The 17027-nt window shown below is 33.4% G+C and overlaps 1 protein-coding gene and 1 non-coding gene across 3 annotated transcripts in view; one reads left to right on the plus strand and one right to left on the minus strand.

Moving 5' to 3' along the window:
• Positions 1-17027, plus strand: part of DCLK1 (doublecortin like kinase 1) — a 390620-nt gene that overhangs the window by 110751 nt on the left and 262842 nt on the right. The gene's annotated exons all lie outside the window — the stretch shown is intronic.
• Positions 8018-8123, minus strand: LOC111719836. Its single transcript, XR_002769794.1, has one exon. It is a non-coding gene; the product is annotated as a U6 spliceosomal RNA (small nuclear RNA).

Below are 17027 nucleotides of genomic sequence, written 5' to 3' on the forward strand. Positions count from 1 at the left end.
TATTATTGTGCTATAAGAAATGACAAGAAGGATAATTTCAGAAAAACTTGAAAAGACATTTATGAAATGATATATAATAAAGTGAACCGAACCAGAAGAACATTGTACATAGTAACAGCAATATTGGTAAATGAAGAATTGTGAATGACTTGGCTATTCTTAACAATACAGATGATCCAAGACAATCTCAAGAGGACTAATGATGAAGCATAGTATCCACTTCCAGAGAAGGAACTGATATTAAGTACACACTGAAGCATGCTATTTTTCACTTTCATTTTTCCTTTTATTCAATTCTTCTTGCATAAAATAACCAATATGGAAATGTTGTACATTCAACCACTAATTCTAGGTAAAGTCATATGCCTATGCATACAAGTAATTGAAACCATATTTCAACATACTAATAATTCCATCCTTATTCCATTTGAAAAAAGACCCATAACAGCTATTATTAAACCATTTGGGAAGGCAAAATAATGTAATTTAAAAAGCAGGAGATGCATAGATTTAACAACTGCCTCTTGACACTTAATAGTTTTGTAACTTCAGACAAACCACTGTCTTTCTGAACATCAATTTTCTTATCTATATAATGAACAAAACAAAACTATGCCAGTAGTACATATCTCATAGGATTGCTTATGAGATTAAATAAGAATAAATATAGAAAAACTTTATTTGGCTTTATCCCATGCATGCTTTGAGATCATGATACAACTACTTAAATGACTTAGTTGAAATGATCCTTTGACTTTTGAAATCAAGTTAGACATTAAGCTTTGAAATTTACATGTACTTAAGTAATTTCAATTTTGCAGTAAGAATATGTAATATTTATAAAGTAGTTTATTATACCCTAACTATGGCTATTCCCCAAAGCTTTTTCTTAGAACACCCCATTTGCTCTATAAATATATTTTTTTTTCTCGGAGACCTCATCAGCTTCCATTGGTTCTATCATTTCTATAAAGATGACTCAAATTGATATATGCATGAGAAGAAATAGATAACCTATGCTAACACCTAAGATTCAGTCGTCATTACCACTTGCTTATTGGGCATTTCAAACTAGTTGTTCCAGAGATATTTCAAACTCAGAATGTTCAAAATGGAATGTGTTATCATTCTTTCTAAACCTCTCATTTCCAAACTTCCCCTTCTGTCAAAGAGACCACCATTCTTCCAGTAAACTTATTGCTATCTTTAACTTTTTGATCTTCTTCACAACTTGTATCTCTTTAAATTGCTGACTCTCTAGACTATTGCAATAGCTTTTAAATGAATCTCTTTATCTTAACTTCCTCTCCATTTCAGTCTATCCAAAGGATATTTCCGCCAAAGGGTTTTGCAGATTTGATCATGGTACCATCCTACTCAATCGACTCAAATGGTGCTATACTGCTTCTTAGATCAAATATAAACTGTTTTAGCTTTTAAATCCTTTTGCATCCTACTTCCAATTTATCTATTCTAACTTCATGGCATTATATTCCTTTTCTCACACTCTGTGAACCATCCAAATTGGCCATCTTTTTGTTCCTTAAACACAAGATCCCCATCCCATCTCCATTCTTTTTCATTGGCTATTTCTAAGATAATGTTTAGAACATAATCCTTCCTTACTTCTGCTCAAAATAGAATACCTTTCTTCCTTAGAAAGAAAGATAACAGATTCCTTGGATTAAATATTCTAGAATGTTGAATGAAGGAAAAATATAGCATTCACTCACTATCTTAAAATAATGTTTTAAAAATCTTTTCATGAATTATAATTTTAAGATTGTTACAAAAATCCATATATTTGTTTTAAAACATATTTTGTTTAAAAGCATTTTAAATGTTTGATCATTTTTCTTACTTCCATTGACCCCTCCCTTTTAACAACAACAACAAAAAACACATTTAAGCAAAACCAATGGGTGCAATGGCTATTATCAAGCAGCATATTATAATATTAAATACTCTACTAAGTTAGTGTATTTTTAGACCAAGTATAAATATGTCACATATTTTAAAACAGACATTACTATTAAAAACATTGAAGAAAGTGTCATCCCAAAATACATGGAGATAAAGAACCTTACTGAATAGTACACAGGAAAATGGAGGAAGAGGTTAATAAAATTAGCAATTAAATGGAACTACATGATGATATGAGTGAACCCTTTGAAATAAACTTTTGTGGGACTGATTTAGATCATAAACTAAAAGGAAAGAACCATATTTGTCATATGTATTATTTTTTATTTCTACAATAATTTTAAATTACATGTGAATAATTTGTGTATAATTAGATGCTTTGTGGCCTTGTACAAAGTTACTTAATATTTTTTAATTTATTTCCTCATCTGTAAAATTGGGATAACAGCACTATCTGTCACAGGTTTTATGAGGATAAAATTACTTTGAAAGTAGTACTATTATATAACTATAGTAGTATTTTCATTGTTGTTGCATCCAAAACTAAATTTATTGGATAGGTGGGTGATGCAATATATAGGGCACTGCACCTGGAATTAGGGAAATCTGAGTTCAAATCCAGTTCTCATATGCTTAGTAGGTGAATGACCCTGTGGAATTCTATGTGTCTCAGTTTCTTTCCCTGGAAAATGAGGATAGGAATAATTGTGACATTCAAATGAGATGATTATTGTAAATCAATTAGCAAACCTTAAAAGTTTTAGATGAACACCGTTATTAATATTGTTGAAGATTATTTCTGTTCACCAACAAGAGACATTTCAAACAGCAATCACATTTTTTTTTTGTCTCAAATTTGTCCTTAATACTTCTTGATGAGTCAGATTCCTTTTGAGACAGAAATTGAGATTTGGTGTTTGTGTATATATCAACCATAACTATGCAACAATAAACAAGAAATTTTACCCAAAAATTGACAGAAGATTTTAATATAAAAATGATTTTTAAAAATATTTGCCACTCTGAGTTGTCTCTAGGAGAAAGCAACACTAAAGGAAAGAAATCACTGGTGTTCACACATTTAGAAAAGTGTGAATTTTATTTACAAATTTTATTTTTTATACTAAGGGACAGATGCTATCTTTTGGAAGAATAAATCACTTAAGCCAAAATTGTCAGAAGAACTCTATATAGACCATCATAGCAGAAGAAATTCTACCAGATTATGCCCTTTGATTTTCACAGGTTTTTGTTCTGAGAATCTGGCAGTGGGTTGCAGTTTCACACTTCAAAAATATGTGGCTGGCCAAGAGTTATATCTGGGTTTTTATTCAAGTTTTATAATTCTTTGAGATATTGTTTGTTCCAAAATCAACTCCCTGGTCATTTCTTCCTGAAATGTGATCTATTTGAAGTGAGAAACATTTTCAATTGAAAGCTGTATTGTCTAAACAAATTTACATTCACTAAGAAAAACTGAAGTGCCGGTAGATCATTTGAAAAAGTGATCAATTATACAAATGTGGAAATTTTTCAATGTGATCAATATGCTTTATTAATAGAATGTCGTATACAACTAATTCTACAAAAAAAAGAAATTATATATAAGCCCTGCCATTTAGGAAACTGCAGTTTAAAATAGATGATAGGGTTTTCAAATATATTTATTGACAGACCTTTATAGGTATTTAAATTTTACAACTCTTTCTATGTATGCATATTATATTAATATACAGGTATGTGAACACTTTCCTGAAATAAGTAGAATCATGGCATCATAGAGTTAAGTGGGACTTCATAAAACTCTTGCCTGGACAAAAGAGTCTTTTAAAATCCATTCAACAATTAAAAAGTCTAGTGAGAGACAGGCAGCCCATTACCTCCAGTTGTAATTCAGTGTACCTTTGAACAGATTTTTCTCATGTTGATCACACAAGGGCAGTTTCAACTATATTACTTATTCAAGTATGCTACTTATGAACAGATGTGAGAAAAGGTTCACAAGTTAGGTGTTTGTTGAAATGGAAAGATAACATTCAAAATAGATGTTATAAGAGTGATAATTGAGTAAAGATTACTATGGGATGGGATCTCATGGGAAGGAAAGATGGGAAATCCGGTGAGGGTCTTCCCCACCCAGATTAGATTTCTATTTTTTAAATAAGTAGAAAACTAGGTCATTCTTTTTCTCAAATCTTACCTTGCCTTAATCACTGAATGGACTTTGCCTCAAACTGAGACCCATTAAAAACCTTATCTTAAAAAGGCCAAGGTCTCCCACTGCATTCAGGGCCAGCTCTATTCATCAGGATCTATATCTCGCCACTGAACTCAGAGGGCTCTGGAGGAGAAAATGAGACCAATGACTACACAGCCCACCTTTACTTAAATCCAACTCATTTGAATGTCATGGCATCTCCTCCCTGATATCACGGTGCTTTTAATAATGAAGGACAAACAACAACAAAGCATTGAGAAGGGATAGAAACTGGGACAGCAGCAGTAGTGTCAGCAAAAATTCAAAAGAGGGAAATTTTTAAGATCTTTTGGGATAGAGAATAACTTGGAGTCTAGAGAATAAAATAGCTTAACTGGATGGAGTACAAGGTTTAAAAAGAGTCATATCTGAAAAGGTAGATTAGAGCTAAATGATGGAAGATCTCATATGCAAGTTTAAGGAGTCATAGGCATTTGGAAGTCATAGGAGGTTTTTAAACTGTATGTGATAAAAAGTCTCTTATAATGCTTGCAGTATAAAACATAGTATGAGATAAATAGAACTTCAAGACATGAAAAACAATAATAAGTCTATTGCAGTATTACAAATATGCAGGTAATAAGGACCTCACCTACTACATAGTGGCAGTAGAACTGGAAAGGAAAGGTAGAATGAAAAGATTATGAAAAACTGTTGAGTCTTATTAATTGTTTGGATGAAGGGAAAATGAGGAAAAAAGGAAAATCAAATGCACTAATTTGAGCTTGAGTAAGTAAGAAACTCATGGTAAAATAATCTGAACAGGAAATTAGGAATGTGAACTCTTTGAGTGACAAACTGCTAATTAAGATTCATACCTAGTATCTTCCCTTGAGAACTGGTAGAAGGAAAAGGTATGATCAACCAACGTGGCAAGCATTGTGCTCACGTCTAGCAAGAGGGAATCCATTGATAACTAGTTAGAGCTTATAATTAAACCTTTCTAGAACTTGACTGACAGTGAGGTGAGTGACATTGGCCCCTCCTGGTCATCTCATGATTTTAACTGTGCCTACTGAGGCCTCTGGTACTCTCTCATTCCTCCCTCTCCATTCTCTTTCCCCAAGCCCCATCAGTTTTCTATCCCATACAATAATGGGACAGTATGTTCAAAAATTTCATATAGTGCCAGTTCTATAGTTGAAAAGAAAACAAAACTCAATGGTTAATTAATTTTACCTATTGAGTAGTTTTGTGATTAAAAAAAAAAAAAAAACATGGATTTAAAGTCTTAAGATGTAGTTCAGAATCCTGACTACCTTTACTACCTAGTTAGTGTGGATATTAAATTTCACCTTTATTGGAGTATTTTCCCATCCTTAAAATGAAGGAGTCAGACTAGGTGACTTTTAAGGTTCCTTCCAATGTTAAATCTGTGAACTATACTTGACATGGACTTCATTTTTCTCATCTGTAAAAATGAGGGGATTGGATTAGGTGACCTTGATTATCCTTTCCAGCTATAAAATTGTCAATCCATAAATTCTGTTTTCTCATTTTTGGTTTTTTATTATTTCTTTAATCTGGAATATTGTTTGCTATTCTTTTCTTTTTACCTTTTCAAGTCCCAGCCATTCTATTAAGTCTAACTGAGGTTCTGCCTTTGCTGTGAAATGTTTTTGGATTTACTATTCTAATCCATACTGGTCTTTGAAGAGTCTACATTTTGATTTGCATAATTACTTTAAATCCCCTCTAATATACAATAAGCATTTATTGAGTCTTTTTTATTAGTAAGGCATTTTGCTAGGTGCTGAAGATATAAAGGGGGAAAAAAGGTTGCTACTTTCAACAAGCTTATATTGTGGCTGATTAGTTAGTTGTTTGTCCATTTTCAAAGTGAACCAAAATGTTATCAGGATGATGGAGTCAAGTACAGTGTTTCTGACTATAGCTAAGCAGTAAATGCTCAGAAGACTCTACCACAGATTGGGCATAGCTAATCCACATGAACATTTGGAGTGGAGATGTCTCCAAATTTGCCTATCTCATGTTTCTTTTGAACTACTGCAGTTATGTTTTGCTCATAGAGCATAGTGCCTTTTTTGATGTGGACATACCATACAGGACTGTCCTTTACCACTATCTCCCATGTCATACATTCAATTCCAGTGTTCTTCAAAGTTGAACAGGGAAAGAAGAGGAGATATAAAATATCAGCATGTAAATTCCCATATGATAATTTCAGAGGAGAATAGCAATGACTGAAGGGACTTAAAGTCTTGCAGGAAAGGATACATGATTTATAACTTGAAGGAAGTTAGGGATTCTGAGGGACAGAAATAAAGAGTTAGTATTGATTGTAGACATTGGTGACATGGGCAAGGACATGGAGGTAAGAGACAGAAAATTGTGTTTAAGTAAGAGTAATAGACCATTTTGACTGGAACAGAATGTGTGTGAAGAATACTAATGAGCACGAAACCTGGAAAAGTTGAATTAGGAGATGACATGGTCAGACCTGTGCATTAGGGAAATTATCTTGGCCACTTGGCAGCTTGACTGTACAAATGAAGAATTAGATAAAGAAGAGACTGTAAACTAAGCAGGTAGAAAAATATTACAAAAGTACAAGGGAAAGGCATTCTTATTATACTTTGATAATTTAGTACTAAATTATGCTTTAAAGGTTTCATGTGACTTAATTAGTCCTTGAAGTCAGAGTCCTTGGATTGCTTCATTCATGTTCTCAGGATCACCTAGCCAGGTAGTTGGCATATGAAAGGGCTCAGTAAATATTTGTTTGATTTTAAACCTCCTGAGGTTGGGACAGAATCCTAATTTGGGTACATTTTTATTATTAAATCACTTAGCAAAACCAGGAACCTGATGTTTGTGTTCATATTGGAAGTTTAATTAATTATTCATCATCAGCAAAAGAAATAACTAGTCCATTAATTAATAAATATCTATTAAACATTTGCTAAATATCTAGCACTGGGGCTGTGATGGGAATCTGAGTTGGGAAACTCAGACATAGTTACTGCCCTTGGGGAACTTACATTCTAATTGGGGAAGGCAATTCATGAAAGGGAGTTGAAAAATTTGGTTAGAAGATCTTTGGTGCCCAAATAGGGGCTGAACTTGCAGTTTCAATATATAGTAGGCATAATATAATAATAGACCTAATCTGTTACTCATGTATATGTACATATATATACATATATATTATATGTATATATTTATGTACATGTGTGTGTATATATATATATATATATATATAATATGTAATAATTATGATAGCTACCATGAATGTAATGTCTTCAGTGTGCCAGCTTTTTAAACATTATCTCATATGATCCTCATAACAATACAGGGAGGTAAGTACTAAGTACTATTATTATCCCCATTTTACAGTTGCAGAATTGGAAAGTTAATAGAAGTTGTGACTTGCCCAGAGTCACACAGTTACTAGATCTTGAGGCTGGATTTGAACTCAGATTTTCCCGATTCAAGAGCACCAACTATGTTAATAGGACTTAAAAATGAAACAAGCTGTGGAAGACATGGGGTCATATCTATGCAACAAAGAGGACTTTATCAGCTTACATCATATTAATTTCTGAGAAATAATCTTAAAACTGACTTTTCAATCACTAAGATATAAAGTCTTGAATCCTAGCCCATTATCATTTCCATGTTCTTCCATAATGTTTAAGAGATTTTTGCCAAAAGTTGTCATTCCAGAATTTTAAGATTTTTGCTCACTTATTCATCATGATTTGTTTTTTTTTGTTTTGGTTTGTTTTGGTTTTGGATTTTGGGGGGGGGGGTTTGTTTTTTGTTTTGCCTGTGATTTCATTAAAGTGAGGATCTGTTGATGGGGACTCCATTCACTGATATATGGAATGCTTCACGAATTTGCATGTCATCCTTGTGCAGGGGTTATGCTAATCTTCTCTGTATCATTCCAATTTAGTATGTGTGCTGCTGAAGTGAGCATTCCATACACTGATATAAACAGCCCACTTGCTTCTTCTTGGAAACTGAGAAGTTAAATAACTTGTCTAGGATCATTCAACTAGAATGTGTCAGAAACAGGATTTGAACCCAGATGTTCCTTATATTAAAGCAAAGAATTTATTTCATCCTACTGCCCTTACAGTCACCAAACTACTACTAATAGCAATATATTTATATGTATGAAAAGATAAATGCCTACATTTAAGCCCCCACCACTTTATACAGAGCCTGGTACACAGAAGACTTTTATTAAATCCTTTTTGACTGACTGAATGGTAGATTTTGTTTTTCAAAGTCCCGTCTCATACATTTGATGTGTTTGCCACTTTACTCTGTGAAGTAGGCAGAGCAGGCTGTTTTACAAATGAGGAAATTAAGACTTTAAGAGGCTACCCAAGGTCACAGTGGTAGAAATTGGAGTGAATAGAAGAAAGATGCTGTACATCCTAGTCCAGACCTTTTTCCTTGACAATAGAAATCTCATGAGAAATGGGATTTAAAAAACAACCCTTTGTGTTTGTTTGACATTTCACGTGTCACCTCAAACTCATAGACTTGTTCTGAACATGTCAAAGCTGAATTTAAAATTGAAGAAAAATACCTTGATTTATAATTGAAAAACAGGTGTACACGCTCCTCCTTCCATCCCCTTCTGTAGCCCTCATATGAATGTTTCATTTCAAGGAAATCTTTGTTACACTGTAATTTTCCCCTGAATCCTGTTATTTACATGGAATGCATGGTTCTTAATCACTGGTCTCTCACATATAAGGCTGTCAGGTGTTGTCTTAGGAAAATGCAAAAGTAATACAAGGTATTTCTTATAGATTATCTGGCTTGGAAAATAATAACTATCACTGCACATAGAATATCTTATATTTGGTCAAATCTGCCTTTTGAAATGATGAGAGAAAGAGAAAGAAAGACTAATTGAGGAGGAGAGAAAGGAGCAGGAGAAGAGAGAGGAAGAGAAAAAAGATGGAAGGAGAAAATATTAGCAACCTGTGAGAAATGTGTACACGTGCAGCACAGTGCTAAATAGGTAGTATGTCCTAAGTGCTTATTTATTGATTGAACTGTGGATTGATTATTTATTGGTTGAATTAAAAATACATTCTTTGCTCACTAGATACAAAATTCTATATTAGGAGTTGAGGATATAAAAATAAAATAATCCCTTCCCTCAGTGAGTTTTACATCCTTTTGGGAGAAGGAGATGTAAAATATAGCTGTGTGACTCTGAATTAGTCATCTAACCTTTTTGGGTTTCAGTTCCTCATAAAATGAAGGGATTCGATTAAATGACCTCTAATGTCTTTTTTTGTTATTGTTCAGTTGTTTTTCAGTCAGGTCTAACTCTTCATGACCTCATTTGGGGTTTTCTTAGCAAAGACACTAGAGTGGTTTGCCAAGTCCTTCTCCAGATAATTTTACAGTTGAGGAAATTGAGGCAAACTGGGTGAAGTGATTTGCTCAAGGTCATACAAGTACTAAGTAGCCAACACCAGATTTGAATTGAGGAAAATTAGTCTTTCTGACTCCAGGCACAACATCCTATCCAGTGTACCACCTAGTTGAGCTGCTCTTCTAAAATCTCAGCTTTCTCTAAATTTATGATCCTGAGATCCCAGACTAGATGAGAAAGGATGAGATCAATGTTGGTAGATTTGCCTTGGCAAGAAGGAGATGAAGGAAGAGAATTTATTTTAAAGGCAAATATGGATTTTTGGACTATCCATAACATGATTCTTATTAGTGTGTGTATAACAGAATTAACAGCATATATTATGTTCACTCTAGGTTATTTTTTTAAACTTCACTTACTATATAATTGTGGCATCTATAATTACTAATAGTGAGTTGAATGACACAAAATTATAATCTTGGATAGTCAGTAGTTCATTTACTTAACCCAAATGGACAAGTATTAAAACACTCAGATCTCTTAAATAGTTAAAAGTACAGTAATCTTTAAATTCATTTTAAAATAGTTGTTGCAATACATGTCAGATCCCATTCCAATGACTCTCTCATCAATGAAAGTCTCACTATAATGAAAAGATTTGCAAGTCTCAGCTAAAGACTTGCTTATTTGAAGGAAGAAAGCTTCACTCCAGTGACTGGATACCCCTTTGAAATTTGTTATAAGAGGATTTGATTTGCAATCAGTCTGTGGACCAGCACTTTTTGTTTATATTGAATTGAATGAACTAGTATATTATTCCAAACTAGCAAGCAGTTATATCAGTTTATCATGAGAATGTTAAAGGAAGTATTAACAACAATCTTCTTACCCATGTTGAATTTTGAGCAGTTGCGTTTCCAAGGTAACAGATTCCTTGTCAGGGAAAAATAAAGATGAATTTTATAGCTGTGTGAAAGCATTTGCCAAAAATAATCAAGTTAGATGAAAAAAATGTGGGTTTAAACCCCTTTACACCATCCCTCCTTTTTTTCACTGTTCCCCCCACCTACTACTCAAAGAAGACAGGAAGACACAAATTCTGGCTTAAAAATATTATACTAACCTTGCTTTATAAATTGACCATATATTCACAACAAATAGCTATATTAGTTTTTAGCAAATATTTCATCTTTCCATGATTTACTCTTAATATTAAAAATGATTTTCAATTGTAGGATGGTTTAGCTAATGAAGAATTGAGAAGACAGAAGGGGAAAGAGAAGGAGGGGAAGGAGAGGCAAAAGGAAGGAGAATGGGAAGAAGGAAAGGGGAAAGAGGGAGAAAGAGGCTATAAGGAAGGTGTAGGGAGAGAGACATATGATTAAGAGTTTTTTTTTGTTGTTGTTCAATCATTTCAGTTATGTCCAACTCTTCATGACCTAAGTTTTCTTGGCAAAGATACTGGTTGCCATTTCCTTCTCCTGTTCATTTTACAGATGAAGAAACTGAGATAAAAATCAGTTTTAAGTTAAATAATTTACCCAGATTCACACAAATAGTTTCTGAGGCCAGATTTAAGCTCAGAAAAATGAATCTTTGTGACTCTAAACTCAGCACTCCATTCACTGTGCCATCTGACTGTCCATGTGCAAAGTCTAAGAATGAAAATACAAGTGATCAAGCCAGCTCTGCTTTAAAGGAGCTAACATTGGGGGGATACAACACATAAAGAGGGTCTGGAAAGACAGAGGAAGGAGATGTATTTGTGGAAGCATGATGAAGAGATAGACAAGAGGTGCTGGTCTCTAGCAGGATAAGTTTATGGCAGGAAATCCTGGGACAGAGTCTAAATTTCTGGTGGAGAGGAGGTAGAGATAGTAGTCCAAGAAAAGAATATGTGGAGAAGATATCCTGGAAGAGTATCTCTTTCTAGCAAATCTAAATTATTCCTGTGACATATATCTTTGACATATAAATACTTAATAAATCCTTTAGATGAATATCAGTACAAGTTAGCACTTGCTCAGAAACATATATGGCCTAGAGACACTGAGGTAACTGACTTTCCTCAAGGAAAGAGAGGAAACACCAAAGTCAGAAAACTCGAACCTATTTCTTATTGATTTCCTACCCAGCTCTTTATCCACTAACACTTGCTACCTCTCACCTTTGTCTTATGCTTAAATAGGCTGGTTCATAGGCAGAAAATGGAATTTGAGGTACCCCAATGTCTCTACTTTTCTTGATAGAAGGCTGAGAATAGACAAATTGTGACTTAAACAGAATAGACAAAGTCATCAAAGCAAAGTATTCTGCATATTTTTGAGTTCTCAATTATTTAATTTAGATCACTTAGCTATAGTCAGAGCAAAGCTACTTGGGTTTTTTAACTTGAATTTGAAACTGAATACAAATACTAATTTGGCTTTACCAATTAATTTAGAGTAACTGGTTTCATTGTGTATGTATATAAGCTTGTCAAAAGTATTTTTGGTGATGAACATAACAGGTGACAGGATGCAGTCCCCCCTCCTCCCCCTCCCTGAGTTTATAATCTAATTAAATGTACAAACTTTAAGTTGAGCCAGATGTCTCAAGAACCTGTGCCTGAACTTTCATTTATTACCCAAGTATATCCCTGAGCTCATATCTGAACATCTGATATGGGGGTGTCTGCGAAGATGTGGCCTAGATTCAAACTGAAAACTTGACCCAGTTTGACCTGTGCTGCTGAATCATCAGACCCACTCACTATTAGTATTGGAAGTCTGAGTATGAGGGCAGAGAATGCTTTGTTTTTCCTAGCAATTAGCCTAGTGCCTGGTACTTCATTCAATCACGGATCTAAATAGAGCTCTAAGAGATGCCAGAGACCACTTTCTCCCACCCCCTCATTTTACAGATAAGGAAACTGAGGCACACGCATGGATTAATTGATTTGCCCAAGGTCATGTAAATAGTGTCAGAAATAAGATTTGAACTTAGGTCCTCTGATTTAAGAGGTAGCACTCTTTCTGTTGGAGTACACTATACCCATGCTACACATAGTAATAAATCCTTACTGGTTGACTGATTTTTGCCCTCCAAATACCTTGGGAATATTCTGATGTAGGATGGTTGATTTCTTTAGGAGATTGTTGTGCTGCTTTAAAAAGTTCACTGAAATCAAGGATCATCATACTTTCAAATAGGAAACAGAATAATTATTGAAAAGATCATTCAGATTATCCTTCATCTATCTTTCATTTTGTTGGCTTTCTTCCTGCAGTTGGATTTTTTTTTTTTTTTTTTTTTTTTTTTAAGGACATGCAGAGTAAGAAATGAGAGAAAGTACAGCTAGGTGCAGGTGCAGAGTTGGAGGAAAGAAATCTAGTGAGAAAGTTGCAGAAAACATGTCATTTTTAAAAGGAAGTATTTAAGACTGAGAGTGCAACTTGATTGGAATAAAGTAATGCTGTGGACAGAATGGTTTAGAGGTCTGAATCTGAATTTAAACCCGGCCTCAGATATTTCTTAAGGGTTTGTATAATCTTGGACGTGTCACTTGAATTTTCTATGTTATAGTTTTCTCATCTGTAAAATGATGAGAACAATAAAACCTGCTTCCAGGGTTGTTGTGAGATTAAAATGAGATAATATTTGTAAAATACTTTTCAGGTCTTAAAGTTCTTCATAAATATGATATTATTATTATTATGTATTATTAGGGCAGCTAGATTGCACAGTAGATAGTCAGGAAGTCTAATCTTTCTAAGTTCAAATATAGTCTCAGACACTAGCTTTGTGACCTTAAGAGAGTCACTTAACCCTGTTTACTTCAGTTTCCTCATCTGTAAAATGAGATGGAAAAGAAAATGGCAAACCACTCCACTATTTTTGCCAAAGAAACCCCAAAAAGGCTTCAAAGAGTAAGATATGATAGAAAGCAATTGAACATTATTATTATTGCCATCACCACTAGAAAGAATAAAATGATATAATATTTGTAATACTTATCTCAATGCCTGGTACATACCTGATATCGTATAAATGTTATATGTTATTATTGCTATTGTTGTTTTTAAAATTGGTGAAAGTCAAGAATAAGGAAACCTCTCTTAACTGAATAATCAGAAAGTTGTCCAGTTTTATCTACAAGGCTAGAAATTGCTAATGGAAGAAAAATCTAGAACTTCAGAGGAATGTCCAAGGTCACTGACAAACTAATCCTTGTTTACCAAATCTGCTTGTTCCCTGAAAATACAGACCAGTTAGTTGTTTAATACAGGAAGGTGATCTTATCAGTTCATGAGATTATGAAAAGAATTTCTTTTAAGGAGTTTAAAAAATTATTTAATTAAATTGGGGTGGGTGGGGGGGAGGGATGAATGAATTCAGATAATGTCTTTGACATTAATCACGGGGAAAAACCAGCTCATTTGACTGTTTTGCTTACAGAAACCCAAATGAGATTAGATTTGCATGTAAATTAGATGAGCTAATCTTGCATATGCTACTCAGGTGAATTTAAAATACTGAAATAAGCAATTGGGCCAATTATATTTCCTACTCTATCTGTGGTTCTAAACACAAATTTAATTACAGAAAGAATATTTAATCTAGGGCAATGTTGAAGGTGCTATCAATATTACTAGATGGGAATTTGACAGAAAAATATTTAGGTACTAAAAAGAATTTGACAGACATAGTCCTTAGTGAATTTACTTATGATTTGCATAAAAGCAAATTAGATGAAAGTAAATAGGATGAAAATGTGATGAGTAGAAACAAACTAAAACTTAAACTATCTTCACATTCCTTCATTTCTTCAGAATTGTTTGTTTTTCTTCTAAAACATTCTTTTTAAGAGGGATCTTTATAAAATAGGAAATTGTAGAGTAGAAAGAGAAATTATAGTGTTATAAAATAGGAAATTGTAGAGTAGAAAGAGAAATTTAAGGAATATATATGTAAAAAATTGAATAGTATAAATTTTGATTCATAAAATGATATTCCACTGAGCAATCTAAAAATATTTCATAAAATAAAGTCTATTTTTGCTTGAATCTGTTTAGAGATGACCAAATGACAATTAACAATTTAAAAATCATTGTTACAAAATATTATAAATGATGTCATCAGCTTTTGGTGACATAAGAGATTTCCAAGGTAAAGAAATGTATGAAGAATTTAATCTGAAAATAATCCATATTCATTCTTGATTGGTTAAATAATGCCCCCAAATTTTTAGTGCAGTGTTAAGCTTGACAACACTAAGTTTTGAGACACCTAGAGGGTGTTGTTATTGAAGAGGAAAACTATGGGAGAGATAGGACTTTATAAATAGGAGACATTATTAGAAAATAATTCTTAGATTCATTTAAATATTTCTCTGTCAATCTTAAAGGAAGGAAAGGAACCCACATGTGCAAATATGTTTATGGCAGCCCTTTTTGTAGTGGCAAGAAACTGGAAACTGATGCACATCAATTGGAGAATGGCTGAATAAATTATGGTATATGAATATTATGGAATATTATTGTTCTGTAAGAAATGACCAATAGGATGATTTCAGAGCGGCCTGGAGTGACTTATATGAACTGATGCTAAGTAAAATGAGCAGAACAGGAGATCCTTGTACATGGCAACAACAGGACTATACAATGATCAATTCTGATAGACATGGCTCTCTTCAACAATGAATTGATTCAGACCAGTTCCAAATGTTCAGTAATGAAGAGAACCATCTACACTCAGGGAGAGGACTGTGAGAACTGATTGTAGAGCATAGCATTTTCACTCTTTCTGTTGTATGTTTGCATTTTTATTTTCAATCTCAGGTTTTTTTTTTTTTTCTTTCTTTCTAAATCTGATTTTTCTTGTGCAGTAAGATAACTACATGGATATGTGTGTATATATATATATATATATATTGGATTTAACACATATTTTAACATGTATTGGAATACCTGCCATCTAGGTGAGGGAGTGGGGGGGGGGGGGGGAGAAGGGGAAAATTTGGAATAGAAGGTCTTTTAGGGGTCAGTGTTTAAAAATTATCTGTGCATATGTTTAGTAAATAAAAAGTTATAATTAACAAATATATTGGGTGCATGGGCAAAGGATGGGAAGAGCAGGAAGAGTAGAAAGGTTTGTATCAAGAATAAGTATGATTTCAGCCTTTATGGAGTCTAGTTGGAGGGAGAATGTGTGCATGTAGATAGCTGTAATAAAGGTAAACTAGAATCCTAAATTAGGAGAGATCATAAACTCTTTGAGAATAGTGATTAATTTTCACTGAGTAGTATTTAGCTATGCTTATTCAAGGGAATTGGGGGAGGGAGGGTTAACCCAAGCTGTGTCAGGGCAGAAATTCCTTTGCATCCTTTGATAGCAGAAACAATAGGATATAAAAGTTCAATAGAGGAGATAAACTAAATTATTTTTAAAGATTATACCAAATCTAAATCTTAAAATGGTTATACTTGTGGCCCAAAATTAATACTGAAAAAAATTGCTATTACTGTCTATATTTGTTTTAAGAAGAATTTTAAAGATGAACAAATTTTAGAATTCCTGCATAGTCATGTGTCAATATCTCTTATAGGCTTTTTTAATACCTGTCTTCTGATTTTCCTATATTTTCCATTAGAATTAACAGCATTTTTGCTCAGTTTGTAGATTATTTGGTTTAGATTCCTGACTAGGCAAGTTTAAAACCACCAATTTGCTTAAAGGGGTACTGTTCTTAAATACATCTCTGCTCCATTTGTCCTCTTTGTTAAGGGAAAGGAGAAGGAGATATTTGCCAGAAGAAGAATATTTGTTAGTCTACAAGCCTTTATTAAGGCTTCGTGCTAAGCTCTGAGGATACTGCCCTTGAGGATCTCACAGCTTAACTTTGGACATAATATCCCAACAAATGTACACATTACTGGATATATAAAGGGTAGGTAGAAGGTATTCTCAGAGGAAAAAATCAAAGTAGAAATGGAGGTGTTAGAAAAGGCTTACTGCTAATAATTATTGGTCAATTGTTTTCCCCCCTGTTTATTAAGTCAGTTGTCCTCAATTTTTTCTTTTAGTGGAAAAGAATAATGAAAGCATTGAGATATTTATACCTATACTTAATGATAATTCTTTTTTTTTTTGCCTCAGTCTCTCTCTAATGTTTCAATCATATGGCCCTTTGAAGTTAGAGGTTGGCAGAAAATGCAGAATTTAACATATATATGCATATATGTTTATGTCAGGCACATTTTAATTTAAAACATCTTTTGGATTCCAAACTATATCCTACGCTGTCAATGATGGTATTGGGCCAAGAATAGCATTATGCAGCGAGATGTGTCTGTGGGCACACATCCTTCTTTTAGAAAAGACTGGGCAGTGATATAGTTCAGTGATTCTAGCTGTCTTAATAATCAATTTGAACCACTACATAATTGATTTAGCTACTATTAGTGTCAATCAACAAGACAGTCAAAATAATTGGATTCA

This window comes from Sarcophilus harrisii, chromosome 3 (assembly GCF_902635505.1).
Source record: "Sarcophilus harrisii chromosome 3, mSarHar1.11, whole genome shotgun sequence".
Taxonomy (NCBI): Eukaryota; Metazoa; Chordata; class Mammalia; order Dasyuromorphia; family Dasyuridae; genus Sarcophilus; species Sarcophilus harrisii.